This window comes from Diabrotica virgifera, chromosome 7 (genome assembly GCF_917563875.1).
Source record: "Diabrotica virgifera virgifera chromosome 7, PGI_DIABVI_V3a".
NCBI classification, from domain to species: domain Eukaryota; kingdom Metazoa; phylum Arthropoda; class Insecta; order Coleoptera; family Chrysomelidae; genus Diabrotica; species Diabrotica virgifera.
This window is the reverse complement of record NC_065449.1, coordinates 37259021-37281820: the sequence shown is the minus strand read 5'-3', so window position 1 is coordinate 37281820 and position 22800 is coordinate 37259021. Positions and strand designations below refer to the sequence as shown.

Here is a 22800-nt window from a genome sequence, read left to right as displayed (position 1 = left end):
TTTATTTCTTGACATTGTTCTGTTTTTTGTTTCTCTTTGGCTTCTCTTATCTTCCTTCGAAAGATGGTATGTATTCTCTTACATTCTTTGAGATTAGTACACATACAGACAGTACACGTCCTTGTTTAACTCCGCTTTGTACAGTTATATCTTCTGCCATTTCTCCCGCATGTTCCAGTCTGGTTCTGTATTCCTTCTATAGAACTATAGTTTATATAGTTTCAGAATCTTCTACATTTACTCTGTCTTTATATCATCGAAGTTCTTTTCTTAGGTCCTTAGGGCCTTACATTTATATTTCCTTGCCATTCGCTAGCTTGTTTCAAGATAATTGTTAAGTAAAGTACAAATGTGGTCAATATATATGTGAGAGATATACATTTGACTTATTGTTCCAGTGGAAGGAACAGACTGTTAAAATAAATGATATTAAATAAAAATAAAACGAAACAATATTATGTAAATGAATAGTGTTTTTATCGATTGACAACGTTTATTAAAAAAACAAGATTTCAGTAATATTTCCCGTAAAAGAATTGTAAATACCAGTATATACACCCGAACCCTTCAAACATGACACTCCTACATACACACACCCGTAGGTGCAATAAACAGTAGACAATAAATTAATGAAATGTCTTAATCTAACACTAAACTACCGTTTGTAGGTAGTTAATACAATAACACAATCATTTATTGCAACAAAACGGATAAAATTTATTCTAAATTTTTCAATATCCCACTTAACAACCACATGGATATTACCATACATTTATATGTATAGTGTAAGCGTTTATTAAACTTTTGCACAGTAGCTGTTTCCAATGTCATTTACAACTTTACAAGCGATTTCGTTTATAAATATTTATTAAATCGCTTCATCATACGAACATTTACATAAAAAGTTTCATAAATTAATTATATAGAAATATGGATGTAGATTTTTGATTTTATTTATGTTCAGAAGCTTCCGAAATTCGTAGGGATAAAAAGTTTTTCACAAGATATAACTTAAATAGGGTGTCGGAGATCTGGTAGGCTCAGGAATTGCTCAAACTCCAGGGAAATAAGATTTTTCTCGTGACACTGGCTCGACCAGGCAAACAACAGTTGTTCGGAGTACCTAGTATTATGGCAAGAACCTATAATATGTTTCCTGTAGCCGATTTTTTGGACTTAATTAGTTATTAAAAAATTAAGGTGAAGATAAATAACACGGAGATGAAGAACAACTTTGAAACTATAGAGCCATATCGCTTATTAGCAGAGCATATAAAGTTCTATCAATTATCTTGCTAAATAGGCTCACTCTGTAAAATTAGTGGAACTCAAATGTGTGTGGCAGACTCATATGCACAGGAAACATATAAATATGCATAAGAAGACCCCTTATCACCGTTGCTATTCAATTTGGCCTTAGAGTATGCAATAAGCAAGATATTTCAGCTGACAAAGGGATTTGCGAATCGAGGATCAAAACTATTGTTGGCTTTTGCTGATTATCTAGATGCAGTCGATCATTCTACAAGAGACGTGAGAGAGGTGTTTTTAGAACTCGAGGAAGAAACAAGTAGTCTGGGTCTTCGAATAAATGAAGAGAAGACAAAATACATGCTCGTAACCAAAACTCAAAGACCAAGAGTTAGGCAGAACATAACTATTAATGACCACAAATACTGGGGGTGGTACAAACAGATAATAACCACATAGAAAAAGAGGTCTCAGCAAGAATTCCTGCGGATTGTAGGGGCACAAGGGGCTTGTTGCAACAGGGGTAAGTAGTAACACGGCTTTTTCATAGGTTATTTGAACCTTTTTAACTAATTTAGCTGACTCAATCTTATTACCTTATCGCCCTGCAAATGACACTGTCCAGCAGTGGCGGCTCATGGCTTTAGGGACAGGGTCGGCAAGGTTTTTGTCTCCTCAGATAGGTATACCATCTAATTGAAAGGCTTCAATCACCATAGAAAATTTTTGATTTTTGGTTTTTGTTTTTTTTTTATTTATTTTTTTTTTGTTTTTTTTTTTGTTATTTTCACATTAGATTTAGATTTAGATCCTAAACATGTTTATAAATTAACTTTAGTCTATGTTGTTTGGACGTAGCAAAATGGGTTATAACATCATCGTAAAATTTATTAATGTGTTGGAGATATTTTAATAGTTTTTTTCTATTGACATTTGAGAAAAGATTGACATACTCTTTTGTGTCATGGTGTTTCGACAATACGTTTTAACACTTTTGAGACAAGAGAAATCCCGTTCATTTAAGAGGAAACAGTAGCGATCAACAGGTAGCAACAAACGCGTTCCAAGATTGCGGCTGTAATTTTGAATATTTTGTGGAGATATTTGGCACACTTATTCGTAATATATAATAAAGAATGACGATACAGAGCCCAATTTCAGAAATATGTGAAGTATGTGGAAATTACTCTAAAACTAAATAAAATATTGCAAAAAGGAGCATTTACCGAATGACGATACAGAGCCCAATTTCAGAAATATATGAAGTATGTGGAAATTACTCTAAAACTAAATAAAATATTGCAAAAAGGAGCATTTACCGCCATTAAGAAAGACAAAAAAATACACTTTCTTCAAATAAACTTTTTTATCCCGTGCCTAGACTTTGTGTCACATTGAAACTACCAAAAATCGATTTTTTTTTAACAAGAAATCGAACGTCACTGACTTGGCAACATTTCGCCCCTATCTGTATAAAAAATATTGTTTTTGATAGTATAAACGTCACTGTTAGTGTCGAATCACCGACGCACTGTTGCCTCACTTTTGAAAGTTCGTAGAACTTTCGGAATCTTGGACCGCATTTTTGTTGCTACCTGTTGATCGCTACTGTATCACCTTAAGGCAAAAGTTGGTAGCAATGAGAGAATTCATGATAATAATTTATTAATTTCGGGAACAGTTTGTTGCAATGAATTGCAGTATATAAAATTATACATATTTTGTAACTTATCCCATCTTCCGAAAATATTTGGATCAGCATATAAAACTTTTAATTCATTTCTTTAGTTGTCTATTTGATTAAAGAATGATGCATAGTTTTAATACACTTGTCTAATAGATATTTTGAAAATTCTTTGGCGTAACTTTTAAATTTTGCAAAGCTTCAAAAATTTGCAAATCTTCAAAATTTGAAAAAAAGGAGTATCTATTTGCACAAATAATAATAGTATCAATATAACAACATTGAATATCACATCAGTTTGGGTAAAAATATGTATCTTTCTTAAAAATATGTAAAAAAAATATTAAAAGAATAATCATTTAGTAAAGTTTTCAAACCGATTGTTTCACGAATCGAGATAATATCATCACTTGCAAAATTGTCGCCTTTTTTAATAAAATAAAATTAAAAACTTCCAAAAGCTGTTTACGAAAATCTGCTACAGTGAAAACTAACCGAGATTTAAAATTCCAAAAGCTACTTTATTTAGATTTACGTGGCTTGCCTGCTGCTGTGTCTACCTATCACCGATCGGCAGATTGTTTATGTGCCGGACCCTGCCATTCAAATACGGGTGAAATTTTGGTGAAATGTATAATTGGTTGTCTAATATTCCACAGCGCAGCGCTTCAAATCGTAGATCTAGGGACGGCTTGCCGTCGAAGCGAAGCTAATCTTATAAAAAAGAATTCATACAATCGCAATCGGATGCACGGCTGGGATTAGTTTGAAAGTTTCTTACGCGTAGGGATTACGTAACGTATCGGATTGATCGAATTCTTTTAAAAAGAATGAATTAAATTTAGTTTGTATTATCTCACAGATTTTTTTTTATTTTACAGAAACAAATATCATCAACTCTGGATTAAATTAAATATTTAGAAAATCTACAATGTGTCCATAATGTGTGGGTCGGCACTGCCGACCCTGCCGACCCTGACCGGCCGCCACTGCTGTCCAGCCAATCATCCTCCTATAGTTGCAAATAGTAGTTTGTGCATGTGCTTCATTTGGATGAGGTAATATAAAATTTGACACTTTTTTTTTCTAAATTTAGTTATACTTTGATATTGCTAAACGATTTTACGATTAGGAAGTTATTTTCACAGTTATTTTAATAAATATACAAAAGTGTGCTATGGGGTTTGTTGTAACAAAACGTTGGAGCTTGTTGTAACATGCTACAACTTGCGCTGAATCTTACTAAATTTATGATCTTCAAAATAAAAACGTATTATTTAGTTTTTTCCTCACAAATGAGACAATATTAAAGAAAATCAGAAAGGGCAACTCAAAGCCAGGAAGTAAGGTCTACTAGTTAGCTTCAGCGGAAGTTTTAGATAATCAATGTAGCATAAGACAAGCAAGTAAACCTTTGGGACTGTGTCAATCTCTGTACCGATATATAAAAAAACAAAAAACAATTAGAGTCTACAAGTGAGCTATACTAAACCAGGGATAGTTTTTACATCCGAAGAAGAACGTAAAATGGCTTCGTATATTCTGAAGTGTGCCGAAATATATTTTTGACTAATTCCCATGGAGATGCGAAAACTGGGTTACCAATGTGCCGTGAAACTCAGTGCTAAGCAACTTACTTCTTCTTGGTATCAAAATTATACAGTTGGTCCAGATTGAGTCCAAAATTTAAGCGTAGACACAAAATTTAAGCGTCTACATTTACCTTTAAGAACACCGGAAGCCACGTTATTAAGTCGAGCAACATCTTTCAACAGGACTAACGTTGGTATTCTCTTCGAAATAATCCCAAAAATTCGAATTTTCCTTCTGTTACAACCTGCCCCAATAGATGTTACAACTAGCCCCAAGCGCGGGGTAAGTTGTAACAATGCACTTTTTTTGGTAAAATGCTAGTTGATTAACAAATACCAGTCTTTTAACTTTTTTCAGATCAATTTTGTTTATAAAGAGTTAAACAAGTGTTTAGGGTTTAATTAGCGATAATTGGTAAAATCGCTGTCAAGATATATTTGATTTTATGAAAATTGTTACAAATAGCCCCTGGTCCCCTACGGCATTATACTCCTTTTCATCATTAAAATCTAAACTGCTAAAAAGCAAATCTAAATTAAGACTGTATATTATGTAAAATATTCACCCAGTTGTTATATGGAAGCGAAACATAGACTCTACATTAACGAAAAATGAATAAACTGCAGGTATTTGAAAGGAAGGTTCTCAAAATAATATTTGGCACTCAAAGAGATGGCACAGGAGGGTGTAAAAGGTACTGTATAGTAGTACCACGTAGTACTAAAAATATCGTCAGACTCAGACATATAGGTAAACGCTAACCGGTCATGTGTTAAGATCTTAGGAAGTCAGAGTGTTAAAGAGAGTATTATTTGGACGGTGGAAGATCAGTAGACGGTCCCAGGAAAAGGTGGAAGAATGATGCTGAAGCCGATTTATCTACAATTGTGGTACAACAATGGGAAATGGATAAGAAGATTGTAGAAGACGGTGAGCTATAATAGTGGTTGCGCCGAAGACTTAGGTACCCCGAGTCATCTCCGCAAAGTCAGTCAGGAAAAAGAAGAAAATATTAAGGTCAAAAACGGTCAACTCTCGCTTTTTTCGTCTATCAGCAAAAAGCGAGGTTTTTAAAACAAATTCTTTTCGAATCAAACATAAAAACCTTTAAAATGTTTTGAAATGTTTCAAAGTCGTTTTTTAAATATTTAGAAGCATGCCAATGGCCATAGTTGTCGAGGCATTAAGCTAAATAAAAAAAAATATTTAAATAATTGCAAATTCAATCAAAAATTTAGGTTTTTTTATAAATGTAAATAACTTTTTAAACAATGAACAGAACACCTTCATACACTCACCGGCACAAAAACGGGCACACCACAAAATGGGTCATTTTGATGGCTCGTATTTCCTAAACCTGTGGTCCGATTTAAGTGATTTTTTTAATATGTTATAGCCTTGTTCTTTAGTAATATCGATGTAATAATATTGTTGGTAGACAGGTAAATTTTCATTTTATACCGGGTGTACCAATTAAATTGTGTTTTTTTTCTAAAAGTTCGGAACACCCTGTGGAATATTCTAGTATTTATAAAATTCTGAAATTAAATCCCAACTATAGCCTCAGGTTTTCTTAACATTCTGCTTTTTGACTCATTTGCTTATGTGGGATGATAAAAAAGTTAGGTACTTTAACAACTAGCCATGTTCTTCATCAATACAGGTTGTTTCTAAATAAGTGCGACACACTTTAAGGGGTAATTCTTCATGAAAAAATAATGACCGCTTGCCTTGTAAACATATCGCACACCTAGTTCAATTGTGCCACAACTGCAAAAAATTCGAATTTTGGGTTAAGGCTGTAAAATATTGCCTATATAATGGCCCATCTAATGCAATACAGCCTGAACTAAAATATTGTTTTGGATAAGTATAAAGTAAGTTATTTCGGTATTTCACTGTAGAGTTTTTGGAGGTTTTGAAAATGCAATACGGCCATAACTGGGAGATGTGGCGATAATATACACTGCCACAATACAACCGATGTAATTCAATACGTTCAATACCGCCACAACTGCAAAAATCAAGAGAGATGTGGCGATAATATACACTGCCACAATACAACCGCTATAATTCAATACGGCCACAACTGCAAAAATCAATTGATTTTTTCATTATATTGCCGCCGTATCTCCTAAGTATTGTTTTATAAATGACTTTCTTCAAAATGCAATATCGCCATAACTACCAAAAAATAATAACGTTTTATTTTTAATAAATTGTAATTTATTCAGATTTGATCCAGACAATAAGTGTATAATTTACTACCTAAATTGTAATTTTGAAGCCAGTCACTCTCAAAATAAATTATTTACAGGGCATAACGCATTTACTACAGAACGTTTTGCTCATTTCTCGAGAATATTGTGTTTTGCACTTTTGGCACTATTGAACTAGGTGTGCGATATATGTCCGCAAATGATTCGTTTCCGAGATAGGTACGGGTTGTTGAATTTTTTCTTAAAAACTGACGATTTATTTATTGCTCTAAAACCGGTTGAGATATGCAAATGGAATTTGGTAAGTTTTAAGAGGTAGTTATTGCGCATTTTTTGACGTACAATTAAAAATTTTATATTCACCATTGGCGTGCATACGGGTAACATGACCGGGTAATATGACCCGTATGCACGCCAATGGTAAATATAAAATTTTTAACTGTACGTCAAAAAATGCGCAATAACTTTCTCTTAAAACCTAAAAAATTTTATTTGCATACCTCAACCGGTTTTAGAGCAATAAATAAATCGTCAATTTGTAAGAAAAAATTCAACATCCCGTATCTCGGAAACGAAGCATTTGAGTACATATGTTTATAAAGCAAACGGTCATTATTTTTTCATGCAGAATTACCCCTTAAAGTTGGTCGCACTTATTTAGAAACACCCTGAATTGATGAAGTACAGGGCTAGTTGTTGAAGTACCTAACTTTTTTATGATCCCACATAAGCGAATGAATCAAAAAACAGAATGTTAAGGAAACCTGAGGCTATAGTTGGGTTTTAATTTCAGTATTTTATAAATGATAGGATATTCCACAGGGTGTTCCGAACTTTTAGAAAAAACACAATTTGATTAATGCGCCCGGTATACAATGACAATTTCCTGTCTAGCAACAATATTATTACAGAGATATTGTTAAAGAATGAGGCTATAACATATTAAAAAAAAATCACTTAAATCGGACAACAGGTTTAGGAAACACGACCCATCAAAAATTTCCCATTTTTTGGGGTGCCCATTTTTCGTGCCGGTGAGTGTATTATATGGATTTTTTTTTTCCAAATTAAATTTTTGGGCAACAATGTAAGTTTATTTGAGGTTTTTAAGGGTGCGTATGGCATGGCCCATTCACAAAAAAGTGGCAAAATCAGATGTGAAGTCATAACGAAAAAGCTAAATCAATATACGGAAAATATGTTGAGCGAATATCAGGCAGGACTTAGAAGCACATAGGTCGACGACAAACCAAATATTTGCGGTAAAAGAAATCCAGACTACGTGCTACAAACATAACAAAGCAGCATATGTCTTATTCATCGTTAAGCAGGCGTAGGAAACAAAACAAAAAAGAATGCGTGTGTACTTTGTACGCACGTAAGAAGTTATACTTCTATTATATGATTTAAACGAAATTAATACACTTTTTATTTATATTTTGTTTAAATATTAAACTAATTTATACTTACTACTTCTCAAACATTTTTATTAGAACAGTGCCAAAAATTAAAATAATAAAAGAATAAAACACACACAAACACATTAAACAAGCCACAAATGATGTCTGAACATTAATTGTCGAAATTTTTTTTAACTAAATACGTATTTTCTGAAAATAAAATTATATAATAAATATACTTACAATCATAAAATGTATTAAAAAAAAAACAAAAAAGAAAGTTTCTATTGGGACTCGAACCAGCGCTGATAAGCGCGGTTGGTATTGGAATTCATTCGCCTTCAACGCTTAGCCACGGACACTATGTGTCATTATTTACGAAGATCGACTAACTAAACGGATTAAACTTGTGATATTTTGAAAATTGATCAAATTATTTTAATTTTGAATTGAAATGATTTAGAATTGAAAAAATACAACAAAACATACAGTAAGAAAACAATATATTAGGTGAATATTGATAGAAATGTTGATGGTAATCAAATTATATAATTAAAAGTATTACATACTATGTATTTTGGCAGATCAAATAGGTAGGTTTATACCCATGATACATTAACAATTATTACGTACCTGTTGCTTTTAAAAACTATTTAAATTCACAACAATATTACAAACTTTTTTGTTTCTGTCCTCACAACAATAAAACTAATATATTATACATTTGTTTACCTTTACCTCCAAACCACAGCTGTCCTACAGATGCCATATCGGATAATTTTTGACATGTCATTTGAACATCCAATCAGAACAAAGTTATAATGCGCATGCGCCGGGCTGATAGGTTTTAACATATAAAAATTCACCCTCTATCGCCGGTAAAGAAGTATAACTTCAAAAAAAGAAACAAAAAGTATGGAGCATTGCGATCATTAGATAATGAAACCCAAATATGTCTCAAGAAACACAAAAATTAGAATATAAAAGATAGTTACGAGGCCTACAGCTACATGCGAAACATGGGTGCTCAATCAGCATGCGAATCATGGGTGCTTAAAAAATGATAAATTGGTACTTTTAAAAAGACGGGAGAGGAAAATACAAAGAGCAATATATGAAGGTGTGAAATAGAAAATAGAAGATAGGTCAATGGAAAAGACGGAATAATAAGGAACTTGAAGAACTATGTAACGAACCAAAAATAACGACGGCAATCAAAACACGGAGAATATGATATTTAAGACACATTGGAAGAATGGGAAAGATAAGAATTCCGAAAATTGTACTATCACGAAAGCCAATACAAAAAAGGAGAAAAGGTAGACTGAGAAAGAGATAAAAGGACAGCGTATATGAAGACTTACAAAAAATAATATTAAAAATTGTAAAGAAAAAGGAAAAAGCATGGGACAGAAAATAATGGACGAAAGTTAAGAAATTTATCGAAAGTCTATACGAAATATTAACTGCATTTTATATATAAATAAATCTAAATAGTAATTGTATTGGAAAATGTAAACTTTTTAGCCCTAAGACTTCAAGGCCTGGTAAGCTTTATACATACATATTTCTAAAATCTGCTACAATAATCTGCTACAAATGAACATTTTTTAAGTTTCTTTTTCACTTTTTTTATGGTAGAGTCATTTATCAAAACTACACAGTACACACACCGGCAAAATTAAAGGAACACCTTAAAAATGGGACATGTTTGATGTCTCGGATTTCCTAAACCGGTTGTCCGATTTGAGTAATTTTTTTAGTATGTTATAGCCTTATTATTTAAGCATATCAATGTAATAATATTGTTGCTAACCAGGTAAATGTCATTTTATACCGGGTGTAAAAATCATACTGTGGTTTTTCCATAAAGTTTGGAACACCCTGACACCCTGTGGAATATTCTAGCATATTATATAAAATATTGAAATCAAAACTCAATTATACGCTTAGACTTTCTTAACATTTTCTCTTTTGATTCATTTGCTTATGTTGGATAATAAAAAATTAGGTACTTTAACAACTAGCCATGTTCTTCATCAATACAGGGTGTTTCTAAATAAGTGCGACAAACTTTAAGGAGTAATTCTGCATGAAAAATTAATAAACGCTTTGTTGCTTTATGTTTTGCTTTATAAATATATGTCCAGAAATGCTTCGTTTCCGAGATACAGGATGTTGAATTTTTTCTTATAAACTGACGATTTATTTATTGCTCTAAAACCGATTGAGATATGCAAATGAAATTTGGTAGGTTGTGAGAGGTAGTTATTGCGCATTTTTTGACATACAATTAAGAATTTTAGATTAACCATTGGCGTGCATACGGGATATATCTAAATGTTTATACCCATATGCATGCCAATGGTGAATATAGAATTCTTAATTGTATGTCAAAAAAGGCGCAATAACTAACTCCCGAATTCCATTTGCATATTTTATCTGAACTTGTTTTAGAGCAATAAATAAATCGTCAGTTTGTAAGAAAAATTTCAACATCCCGTATTTCGGAAACGAAGTATTTGCGGACATATGTTCATAAAGCAAACGGTCATTCATTTTTCATGCAGAGAGACCCCTTAAAGTTTGTCGCACTTATTTAGAAACACCCTATATTGATGAAGAATATGGCTAGTTGTTAAAGTACCTAACTTTTTTATTATCCAACATAAGCGAATGAATCAAAAAAGAAAATGTTAAGAAAGCCTATGCCTATAACTGAATTTTGATTTCAATATTTTATATATGCTAGAATATTCCACAGGGTGTTCCAAACTTTATGGAAAAAACACAGTATGATTGTTGCACCCGGTATAAAATGACATTTACCTGTCCAGCAACAATATCATTACACCGATATTCTTAAATAATAAGGCAATAAAATACTAAAAAAATCACTCAAATCAGACAACTGGTTTAGGAAATCCGAGACATCAAACATGTCCCATTTTTAAGGTGTTGCTTTAATTTTGCCGGTGTGTGTAATTAAGGCTTTTTTTAGAAACTAGTAGGTACCACTAAAAAGTTTAACTTGCAACCAGTCAAGTCACACCTTATCAGAAGCCTGAGATATGCCGAGGAAAGCTGCTGAACAATCTTTTACTATTCAGCTCCTTATTGATTTGATGTAGGTACCCATTTACCAACTTGCTCTATTGTCCCGTGTTGTGGAACCCGAATTGATGATTTGGAATTATCTTCTTTTCTCTCTCTCTCTCGTTCCATCCCTCCTTGTGGAGTATTGGGCGCTTATGCGTTTCTTGGCCAAAAGTGTAAGATTGCTGTCTGGCCGGGACAGCGCATCTTCTTTTGTTTTTATTCTCTGGATAAATTGTGAACTAATTCCCTCCACTCTCTTCTATCTTTTGCTCTCTTTTTGACTTCGCCCCATCTTAGTCCAATTTTTTCGTGTTCTCTCGTTGTTGTTCTTTTCCAGCTGTTGTCTGGTCTGCCCCTCTTTCTTTTTCCCTCTGGTTGGTATTCAAGTGCTTGTCTTGCTATGCTGCTTTGGTCTTTCCTTAAAGTGTGGCCGATCCATTTCCATTTTTTTTTTCCTTAACTGTAGTAGATACGTTAATTTGCTTTGTCCTTTCCCATAGTTCTGTATTAGTTATTTTGTTTGGCCAGTATATTTTCAGGATTTTTCTTAGAGATTTGTTTACAAATGTTTGTAGTTTTTTAGTTGTATTTTCGTCCTGTTTCCATGTTTCTGCTCCATAGAGCAGTATACTTTTAATGCAACTGTTAAAGATTTTAATTTTTGTTGTTTTCGATATTTCGTTTGTTTGCCAAATTTTATTTAAAGCGTTGAATGCGTGTTGCGCCTTTGTTATTCTCGTCTGTATATCCTTTTTACACCCCCGGCTCCTTTCCATGACAGATCCCAGATATGTGAACTTGTCTACCTCTTCTACTTCTTTACCGTTTATCATTATTTTATTATTTGGATGGTTATTATTTTTTAGAAGTTTAGTTTCTTCTGTGTTTATTCGAAGTCCGATCGTGTCGGAGTACTGTGCCAATTTGTAAATTTTTGCTTGCATATGATTTCGGTGTTCAGTTATCATGCAGATGTCATCTGCAAATTCGAGATCTTCTAGCTGTTTGAAAAGGTTCCACCTGATGCCTGTTCGATCGTCGATTACTTTCCTCATTACCCAATCTATCATAATAAGAAATAGGGTAGGGGATAGTACACAACCCTGTTTGACTCCACTTTCTATGGATATTTCTTCTGTTACTTCACCTGGATGTTCTAGTTTGGCTTTGTATCCTTCGTAGAAGAGTTTAATAAAGTTTATGATTTTTTGTGGTATCCCATATAAGCTAAGGATTTTACACATCTGTGCCCTATTTACACGGTCAAAGGCCTTTTCGAAGTCGATAAAACTCACATCTATATCTTTATTCCATTCATTTGTTTGTTCCAAGATAATTCTAAGGGTGCAAATGTGATCAATAGTGGAATGGTTGGAACGGAAGCCTGCTTGATTGTTTCTCAGTTTTTTATCTAGTTCCAGCTTCAATCTTTCCAAAATGATTTTGGTCAGCACTTTGGATGTGGCACTTAGTAGTGTTATTGCACGCCAATTGTTGCATTTGCTCAGGTCTCCTTTTTTGGGTATTTTTATTATCAATCCTTCTTTCCACTCCTTTGGCAATTCTTCGTCCGTCCATATTTTATTCAAAAGTGTATGTAGCATCTCTACTGACTGCTCGGTGTCTGCTTTTATTATGTCAATGGGTATATTGTCGATTCATCTTCTATGATTTGAGTTATTTCATGCTTCATCTTCTTTTAGTCTATTATAATTTTTTATCTTTTAACATAAAGCTTTTCAAAAACCATGGGAACCTTCTCTGGTTACACCTCCGAGGCTTCTACAATTTGCAAGCCATACGGATGCTGAGACTAAGGAAGATGAGGGAATTCTACAATTTACAATTCACGTCCCATCTGCTCAGCGTGGTAAAGTTCCAACGAGACTGGTTCCCTTCATACTCCACACAGAGTAAATGTAAATAAAAAAATGAATAACCATTTTCAATTTCGTTGCAAAACGAAAATACAGCCTAACCATATTCCAGTCCAATCAGAGAGTGCTGCAAGCACCTCTACCGGTTTCGAAACTTATTAGTCTCTCATCAGGAGGCACATATGCTGCTCTCCCTGATCCAACCAAAACAAACCCCAGCGTGCAGTCCCGAATTGCAACGAACGAAATGGCATAGATGCCGCTAGGGCATCTATGCCAAGGGCATCTATGCCATTTCGTTCGTTGCAATTCGGGACTGCACGCTGGGGTTTGTTTTGGTTGGATCAGGGAGAGCAGCATATGTGCCTCCTGATGAGAGACTAATAAGTTTCGAAACCGGTAGAGGTGCTTGCAGCACTCTCTGATTGGACTGGAATATGGTTCGGCTGTATTTTCGTTTTGCAACGAAATTGAAAATGGTTATTCATTTTTTTTTTTATTTACATTTACTCTGTGTGGAGTATGAAGGGAACCAGTCTCGTTGGAACTTTACCGCGCTGAGCAGATGGGACGTGAATTGTAAATTGTAGAATTCCCTCATCTTCCTTAGTCTCAGCATCCGTATGGCTTGCAAATTGTAGAAGCCTCGGAGGTGTAACCAGAGAAGGTTCCCATTGTTTTCATTCTGGTGGGATATGCTATATGCCATTAGAGTGAAAACTTAGTCTTTTGCTAGCAGTTGCCGCTAGGGCATCTATGCCATTTCGTTCGTTGCAATTCGGGACTGCACGCTGGGGTTTGTTTTGGTTGGATCAGGGAGAGCAGCATATGTGCCTCCTGATGAGAGACTAATAAGTTTCGAAACCCGTAGAGGTGCTTGCAGCACTCTCTGATTGGACTGGAATATGGTTCGGCTGTATTTTCGTTTTGCAACGAAATTGAAAATGGTTATTCATTTTTTTTTTTTTTTCTTTTCAAAAACCTTGGGAAAAATTGGCAGTAGAATTATCGGTCTTTTGAAGACAACTCGTCTATTTTCTTCCCGGGCTTCGGTATCATAACGATCTGAGCAATTTTCCAGATAGGGAAATAATTTAGCCGTAATACCTCTATATAAGTCTGCAGCGCGTTTCAGATAGTTCTTGGGGAATTTTTCCAGATACCAAATTTAGGAAACATCAGAAGCCTCTTTAGTCTAATTTGACAATCTTTCAACCTGTAAGTCGATACGAAAGAGAGTCTATGCACTTTAATGCTCCATTTTGACATCGTTTCAACTTGTAAGTCGAAACAATATAAAATAGTTTATTTCACAGATATTTTTGACCGGAAATAAGCAGCGACCACTACTTATTAGAAGCCAAAATAAAACATACCCCAGGCTGTGGGTGAAAAATAGGTCGATTTCAGGATATAATTCAGGAATTTTTGAAACCTATCAGGTGTTGTAAAGGACGATGCCAGGAATAACTTCTACTAAAATGTAACCAAAAATATTGTGCGCTTTTTTTGTATTGCGATTTTCATTTGTTAAATTTGCAATTTTTAATGATTTTTAATTTTGCAGCTTAGGATATTGATTTTAGAGAAAAACTTTTTAATAGAAAGTTGTAGTGAATTAAAAAACCTATAATTTGAGGTAAGGTAAGTTTAATTTGGTTATTTGTTTATTGCAAAACAGCCTGTGAAAATTCCAAAATGGCCGTTTCTTACAATTGCATTATTTATTGTACAAATATTTTTTTTATTTTTTAAAGCTTTAAAATGAAGATCTTTCAAAACCACACACAAAAAAAAATTGTAAAGCCAGATTAACGAATTCTTTGCTTAGATATTATAAATTTTTTATACCAAGAGGTCAAATGTCGAAGGCTATAACTTTTTGGAAAAAAATCGTAGAGAGTTGGTGAAATATCTAATCTCCTTCTAAAGAGTTAAATTTTCATATTCTGATGTAAATAAATGCGTAAAACATTTTTAAACCTCTAATTTTTGAGTTTGAAAATAAGGGGGCAAATTTCGTTATACACATTTAGAGCTAAAGCGGCCCTGTACATCCTATGAGTTTTTAACTTACAGATTACTGTTGCTGAAGATAAAATGAAGATAAAATTAACAGAAGTAAAACTCCCTAGTGTATTCGGGTATTATCCCGTTTTATTTTTTATAAAATGAAGATTTATAAAAAAATAAAAAATTTCTACGGCCAACTGAAGCCGAGATAATTTTTGGGTTTGAAAATAAGGGGGCAAATTTCGTTATAAACATTTAGAGCTGAAGCGGCGCTGTACATCCTATGAGTTTTTAACTTACAGATTACTGTTGCTGAAGATAAAATGAAGATTTATAAAAAATAAAAAATTTCTACGACCAACTGAAGCCGAGATAATTTTTGGGTTTGAAAATAAGGGGGCAAATTTCGTTATAAACATTTAGAGCTGAAGCGGCGCTGTACATCCTATGAGTTTCTAACTTACAGATTATTGTTGCTGAAGAGAAAACGAAGATTTATAAAAAAATAAAAATTTTCTACAACCAACTGAAGCCGAGATAATTGTTTTTTTTTTTAGTCGTAGTGCCTTTATTTATAAAAAATAAGAAATTATTTTACAGTCATTGACTAAAGAAAGACTTATATTATCTTAAAATAAAAATTATTATAAAATATAATTACATTTAATTATTAAAAATTATTTTTAAAATCGGTGCTTTTGCGAGCGGCCGAATTTTGCAAATCGCCCGGCTCGCTTCAAATCCGCGCGCTCGGAAAATTTTTACGTAACTTGTATTAAATTTTGACCGAAAACAATTTAATAATATTACCATTATAATATACAGTCTATTTACCACTGTACTTGTTTTTCTTGATTAACTTTTATATGTGAAATCTCATTTCTAAAGAAATAATATTACAAAAATGATACATATATACGAAATATATAACTATATTTTTAATTTTTTCATTGTTATATAAATATAATAATAATAATAATGTTACTTCTTATTAGACAATATAAAACTTTTTCTTCTTTTAGTGACTATCCGTTTTGGATGTTCTCGACCATCATGGCAATTTGGCAAACCCCATTTGGAAACTATTATTATAACAATTAAGAAATTACTTTACAGTCATTGCTTTTTACAGTCATTTTTTTACAGTCATTTTACAGTCGGTGCTTTTGCAAGCGGCCGAATTTTGCAAATCGCCCGGCTCGCTTCAAATCCGCGCGCTCGGAAAATTTTTACGTAACTTGTATTAAATTTTGATAGAAAACAATTTAATAATATTACCATTATAATATACATTTTATTTACCACTGTATTTGTTTTGTACAAAAGAAAATCTTCATTTTAAAACTTTAAAAAATAAAAAAAAAATATTTGTACAATAAATATTGCAACTGCAAAAAACGGCCATCTTTTCGCAGGCTGTTTTGCAATAACCAATTATAGAAATTAAACTTACCATAGCTCAAATTGTAGGTTTTTAATTTACTACAACTTTCTATTAAAAAGTTTTTCTTTAAAATCAATATCCTAAGCTACAAAATTAAAAATCATTAAAAATTGCAAATTTAACAAATGAAAATCGCAATAAAAAAAAGCGCACAATATTTTTGGTTACATTTTAGTAGAAGTTATTCCTGGCATCGTCCTTTACAACACCTGACAGGTTTCAAAAATTCCTGAATTATATCACGTTTTTTCACCCACAGCCTGGGGTAATAGGATAGAACCCCAAACCAGAGCAACAGAAAATAGAAAAAAGATGGAGTTCGAAACAATTAAAAACTATAAGCTTAGAGACAAACAAATAGCTCAAAAATATGAAGAACTGACAAACTTAAAAATAACAAACTTGATGAGACCAATAGAGATAAGCAATTTGGAACAAAAATGGCAACTACTCAAAGATATATTAATTGAAACGGCAAAAGAAACGTGTGGGGTTTAAAGGAAAAACAACAAAACTAAACAAACAAGCTGGTGGAATGATGAAATCAAAAACCATGTAAAAATGAAGAAGAAAATGTGGGAAAAGTATTTAGGGAACAAAACCGAGGAAAATTACGATAGATACAAAGAAGAAAGAAAGAAAGTAAGAGACATGATAAAAATAGAAAAAGAAAAGACCTGGATACAATTCGGACAACAGATGGAATACAATAGTAAAGAAAATCAGAAACTTTTCTATCGAACAATGAAAAATATAAGAATAGACAAACCAACAAGAGATACAAAAATAAAAAACACAGATGGAACAATAATAACAGAAGATCAAGAAATAATGGAACCATGGAAGCAACACTTTCAAGAACTACTAACTAGTAATGAAGTAAACAGAGAAGAAAACAACGAAGAAAGTGAAGAAAGAATAGAACAGGAAGAAAACACAGAAGAAATAACAAACGACGAAATAGAAACAGCAATAAAGAAACTTAAAAATGGGAAATCTCCTGGACATGATAGAATAACACCAGAAATGCTGAAGTATATGGGACTGGAAGGTAGGAAATTGCTCAGAGAAATATGCAATGAGGCATGGAAGAAAGAAGAAATACCGTCGGACTGGGAGATGGAAGTAATACTGCCCATACATAGGAAAGGAGATACCAAAGAATGTAACAATTATACAGGAATTACACTACTATGTAGGTACGGCACTGAAAGTGTACGAAACAGTATTAGAACAAAAGCTGAAGAATATAATAGAAACGACACTAGAAGAAGCCCAGAGTGGTTTCCGGAAAGGACGAGGGGTGCAAGACCACATATTCACAGTGAAGCAAATAACAGAAAAAACACTACTGACTAAAACCAAAGCGTACATGGCCTTCATCGACCTAAAAAAAGCATTCGACAGAGCAAAAAGAGAAACAATATGGAACAGTCTAATTAGAAGAGGAGTAGATAGAAAACTAATAGAAGTCATCAAAAGTCTATATAAAAGGAACACGAATTACATAATGCATAAAAATTTGAAATCGCAACAATTTAAAACATCTGACAAGGAGAAGTCATGAGCCCTACACTCTTTAACATCTTCATGGACGAAATAATGAAAGAATGTATACCACAATTAAAAAAGCTACATGTAGGTTACCGAAACCTAGAAAGAGTAGGAATATCAGAATGTGCATTTGCTGATGATGTAATTGTCATGGCAGATAAAGAGGAAGATCTAAGAAATAACCTACAAACATGGACTGAGGTATTAAATAGGCATGGGATGAAAATAAACACACGCAAAACAAAGATTATGGTAGTAGCACAAGAACAACCCGTATTAAACATACAAATCAATGGAGAAACAATAGAACAGGTAAACCACTTCCAATACCTGGGAGTAACAGTGGAAAACAACGGAAAACAACACAAAGATATAGAAGAAAGGATTAACAAAACGTCTAAGATATTCCACGCAATTAACAACAAATTTTTAAATAAAAAAGAAATATCCAGAAAAACCAAAATAACTGTCTTCAACACGATATACAGACCAGTACTTACATACGGGTGCGAGTCTTGGGTATTAACAAGAAGAATGAGGAGTAAGATTCAGGCACTGGAAATGAAATACCTAAGACGAGTAAAAGGAGTAACAAAAGGAGACAGAATAAGAAATATAGATATACGAGCGAAGCTCAAAACTAAACCACTCCTAGAATACATCGAAGAAAAACAGCTGAGTTGGTGGGGCCACATGAAAAGAATGAGAAGAAACATACCAGTAAGAAAAGTATGGGAAGCAAGAATACAGAAAAAAGAAACAGAGGAAGACCAACAGAAAACTGGGATACAACTGTTGCGAAGATTATCCAAAAGAAAGGGAAAACCGTAGTAGAAGCAAGCAGACTAGCGCAGGATAGAAAACAATGGTCAAAGTTTGTGCACACTTGAAGAGACATTAGTCCCGACACTGAAAAGTAAAAGGGACTTAAAAGACTATATATAGATATATATACAAATATTTTTGTAACGTTTTCAAAAATCAACTTCAATAATCTGGTACAAATAAAATCTTTAAAATTTTTGAAATTTTCCACGTTTCTTTTTCACGTTTTTTATGGTACAGTCATTCATCAAAAACAATTAAGGCCTTTTTTCAGAAACTAGTAGGTACCACTAAAAGCGTCCAACCCACATTCACCTAAACACAAATCCATAAGGCGCAAAATAAAGTGCCTACCTACCATAATTATTCTGAATTATTTTAAAAACTCAATCAAACCTCAACAATGTCATCCTCCTAAAACAAGTCTTTATAAGATCCATAATCCCTTACCGGCCGAGTGACTTCTGGTATCTGTTACCTGCTAACTTCGCCTTAATGTCAGAGGTTCTTAAGGTGCACCGCGCAGTAGGCAGTACCAGTGTCGGGAGGGGTACTTTGGTTTCCCATTCTACTCACTACTTGTTAGAATCATTGAGCTACCAGCCATAGTTTGGTACAGAAGCAAAAGTCAACTATCTCAGTCACTTTGTTATAGACAACCTGACGGTTAATTACATATTTTTGCCAGAAATCTACACTACCGGCCGCTGCTGATTAACAGGTTAGTGCATTTTCTGTTTTATAGTGATTGTGTTATGTATATGTGCCCTTTTACGATGATTTTTTAAGGTATTTCTCTACAAATTTTCAATTTATATATATTTTTTCATAACAGTACGTTTTTACATTAAGATTTGCAGCAAAAATTCTTACTTTTATACTCCGTATCGGATTTCATTATTTAACTATTTAATAGCTTTACTTAAACACACTAAACTTTGGCATTTACTTTGTAAATAGTTAAGTGTTACGTCCTTTAAAAAGGATCCTTATTATAAACGTACTTTATAGCTATTTTGATCATCAGTACGTTATGGTTTGTTTGCTCTGACATCTTTATTAGTAATAACTATTGTTTGAATGTTTGCTAATGTTTTGTTATGCGACGCTTGAAACTGTTATTCAATGACACTTTCTACAGTACTAATGACACAATTGGTCTGTTGTAGTTAATGTTTTAAAGCATTTTATTGTTATAAACGGTCAAATCTCTGTGAGTCTAGTAAAGGACTGTACAGAGATATCAACGCTCGGTTGGGACAGAAACCTGAAAACTTAATACTAATGAAGAAACTTTAAAAACTTGTGACAACTTGAACAAGACTTCAAAAGTATTTATTAGTAATATATATTTAAATTTTTATATGTACATCTTGATTTTCTATAATATGTAAAGCTTTCTTTGTTATACGTTTATGAGAAAAACATTAAATGTCCTTGCAATACGTATTTTTGTCGATAACACAAATAGATATCGTATTTAGTAAATTTAATCTCAAAATATGAAAAATTTGTTTGTTTATAGTAATAAATACATATATCTGCAAAATAGATAGCAATATTTCACAAAAAACTTATTGTACCAAAGATAAATACCAACATTAGATGAATAAATGATTTGACTTTTATAAACGTTTCGAAAACGGATTGATACATGAAAGATGGTGTTGCAAACAAGAATATTTGTCACAAAACAACTGTAAGTTTTACAAACTTACCTTTTAGAACTAAATTAAAAGTGTAGCATCAATTTTCAGTTCCAAAATTGATTTTCATAATAATTTCAGGTATTTAACGATACGCACATCATTTTTTTATATAAAACTTCGTATTACTGTGAATGTATTTTCTTAAAGACTATATACTGATAAATTTTTAAAACGAAATGTCCTAAATTAAGAATGGTGTCATTTATGCTTACAGTCTGTGTTTAAACACGATTCTTAAACAATTTGAAGAAAAAAGCCATTCAAGGTTTGAATTGCATTATTATAGTGATGTTTTTTGTGGATATGTTTTGAGCATCTATTTTTTACTGCCAAGAAACTGATTGTTGTCAGTTATTACAAGATGTTTTTATTTAAATTTTAATTTTATTTTTTTTTCTTTATTTTGTTTTTTATGCTATTTCCTCATATATGAAAAGAGATTTAGTGAGCTTGCTACTCACATTTAGTGTTTCGTCTATAATGGGAACAACATGGTTGTTTATACAATGTTCCCTGGGACTAAAGGTTGATAAACCAAGTTTCCAATTGATCACTTGAAGACTATTTAGCAGATAATAATTGTTTACCAGGAGTATGTTTTTCGGATATCGGCTAAAACACTATGATTGGCCTGTAATGGCTTAATCCTTGATTTTTCTTATTTCTCCCTAATTATGATGTTCCAGTTTGATGGGTGTTGTTTATATACAAAATAAGGATCAGTAGAATACGATTTTTACAACTACTAAATAGTATGCATATCTATTTGATCGATTTTTGACCTAATTTATTTTTTGGTGTTTTTTTAATTCGTATCTTGCCGTTTGATACCTTTGCTATAGAAATTGTAAGCTAATATTTATTGATGTGCTTATGTTTATTAGCACCATAATGTCTAATGGAATTACAATAACTACCAAGTTTTTACACCAAGTTTAGTTTTTAAATCTTTAAAAATATTCTGTTTGTATTTTTAAAGTTAAACGGTTTAATTTTGAAAATAAATGGGAACATAAGACTAAATGTGTTATTAGAACGTATTCTAGTATTTAACACAAAGCATTCATGAAATCCCCAACCACCAATTTTCTTTGAACAGATTCATTCAAACTGCCAAAAATATGGTTTTTGGTACTTATTATCTATATTTTCTATATTCTATATGTTTTGTTCCTAAAACGCGTTCGAAAGAACTTATTTTTGTTTAAAAATCTTATGATGAGCTCTAGATAACACAATAATTATTAAATGTATACCGTTGACCATTTATTTATCTCTAAATATTAATTTATTATCTTCCTCCTAACTTTATATAGGTACCTAAAAATTCAAAACTTATCTAATATACCTTCAATCCATCAAAAAGTCATTAATTTATTCGAAAAATACTTTTTGGCGACACTGTCACAAAAGTCTTCTTTATTTATTTATATCGTTAACCGTATCTTCTGTTCTTCGGTATATTTTCTCACACTTCATTTCAAAAATGCCGATTCCATAATCTTCCAAATTGAGCCATTATGTTGAAATACATATTGGAATTATTATAGTATAAAATGAATAACAATTTCTGACTTTCTGAGTATCTTTTTTGAATGCGAGTTTTCTTTTTATTTTGTAAACAATTACGAAACACATATTGGACATTCTTGTGTCTTGTGTTCTTTTTAATCCTCATTCGTTTGATTTTTTAATTCCTCTCCGTCGCGTCGGTCGCATAGGTCCTACAATGTATTCATATTCTTTTACCTATCTCAATCTACAGCATCACCTTATTATTTTAAGAGCTTCAGTTATTTTGTGCTTTTTATTTATTTATATTATTCCTTAATTTTGACATGTTTTTTTTCGAACTATAATTTTGATTGTATGTTCTATCTGCATAAATTATACTACTCCAAAATCTTTTGTTTCGGAGTTTCTACGTAAAATCAGATTAAAAATGTCAATAAATGATCATTTCACTAAAATTCTAACATTTTTCTTACACAATATCCCACTGCACATTCTGAATAACTACAGATTTTCATCATATAAAGCCCATCTTTATTTACCTTACAATTAAAATATATTTTAAATACAAATACTAGAAAGACAGTAGGTAAAAGTTATAATACAATGTCCAAACATAA

General features: G+C 32.5%; 1 protein-coding gene across 4 annotated transcripts in view; it reads left to right on the top strand.

Annotated features, from left to right (window-relative positions):
* Window positions 1–19543: 19543 nt before the first annotated feature.
* Window positions 19544–22800, top strand: part of LOC114331522 (protein drumstick) — a 131813-nt gene continuing 128556 nt past the window's right edge. For all 4 annotated transcript variants that reach the window (XR_003652663.2, XR_003652664.2, XM_028281114.2 and 1 more), the window contains exon 1: window positions 19544–19680. The gene's annotated coding sequence lies outside the window, so the exon portion shown is untranslated. The remainder of the gene's footprint in view (window positions 19681–22800) is intronic.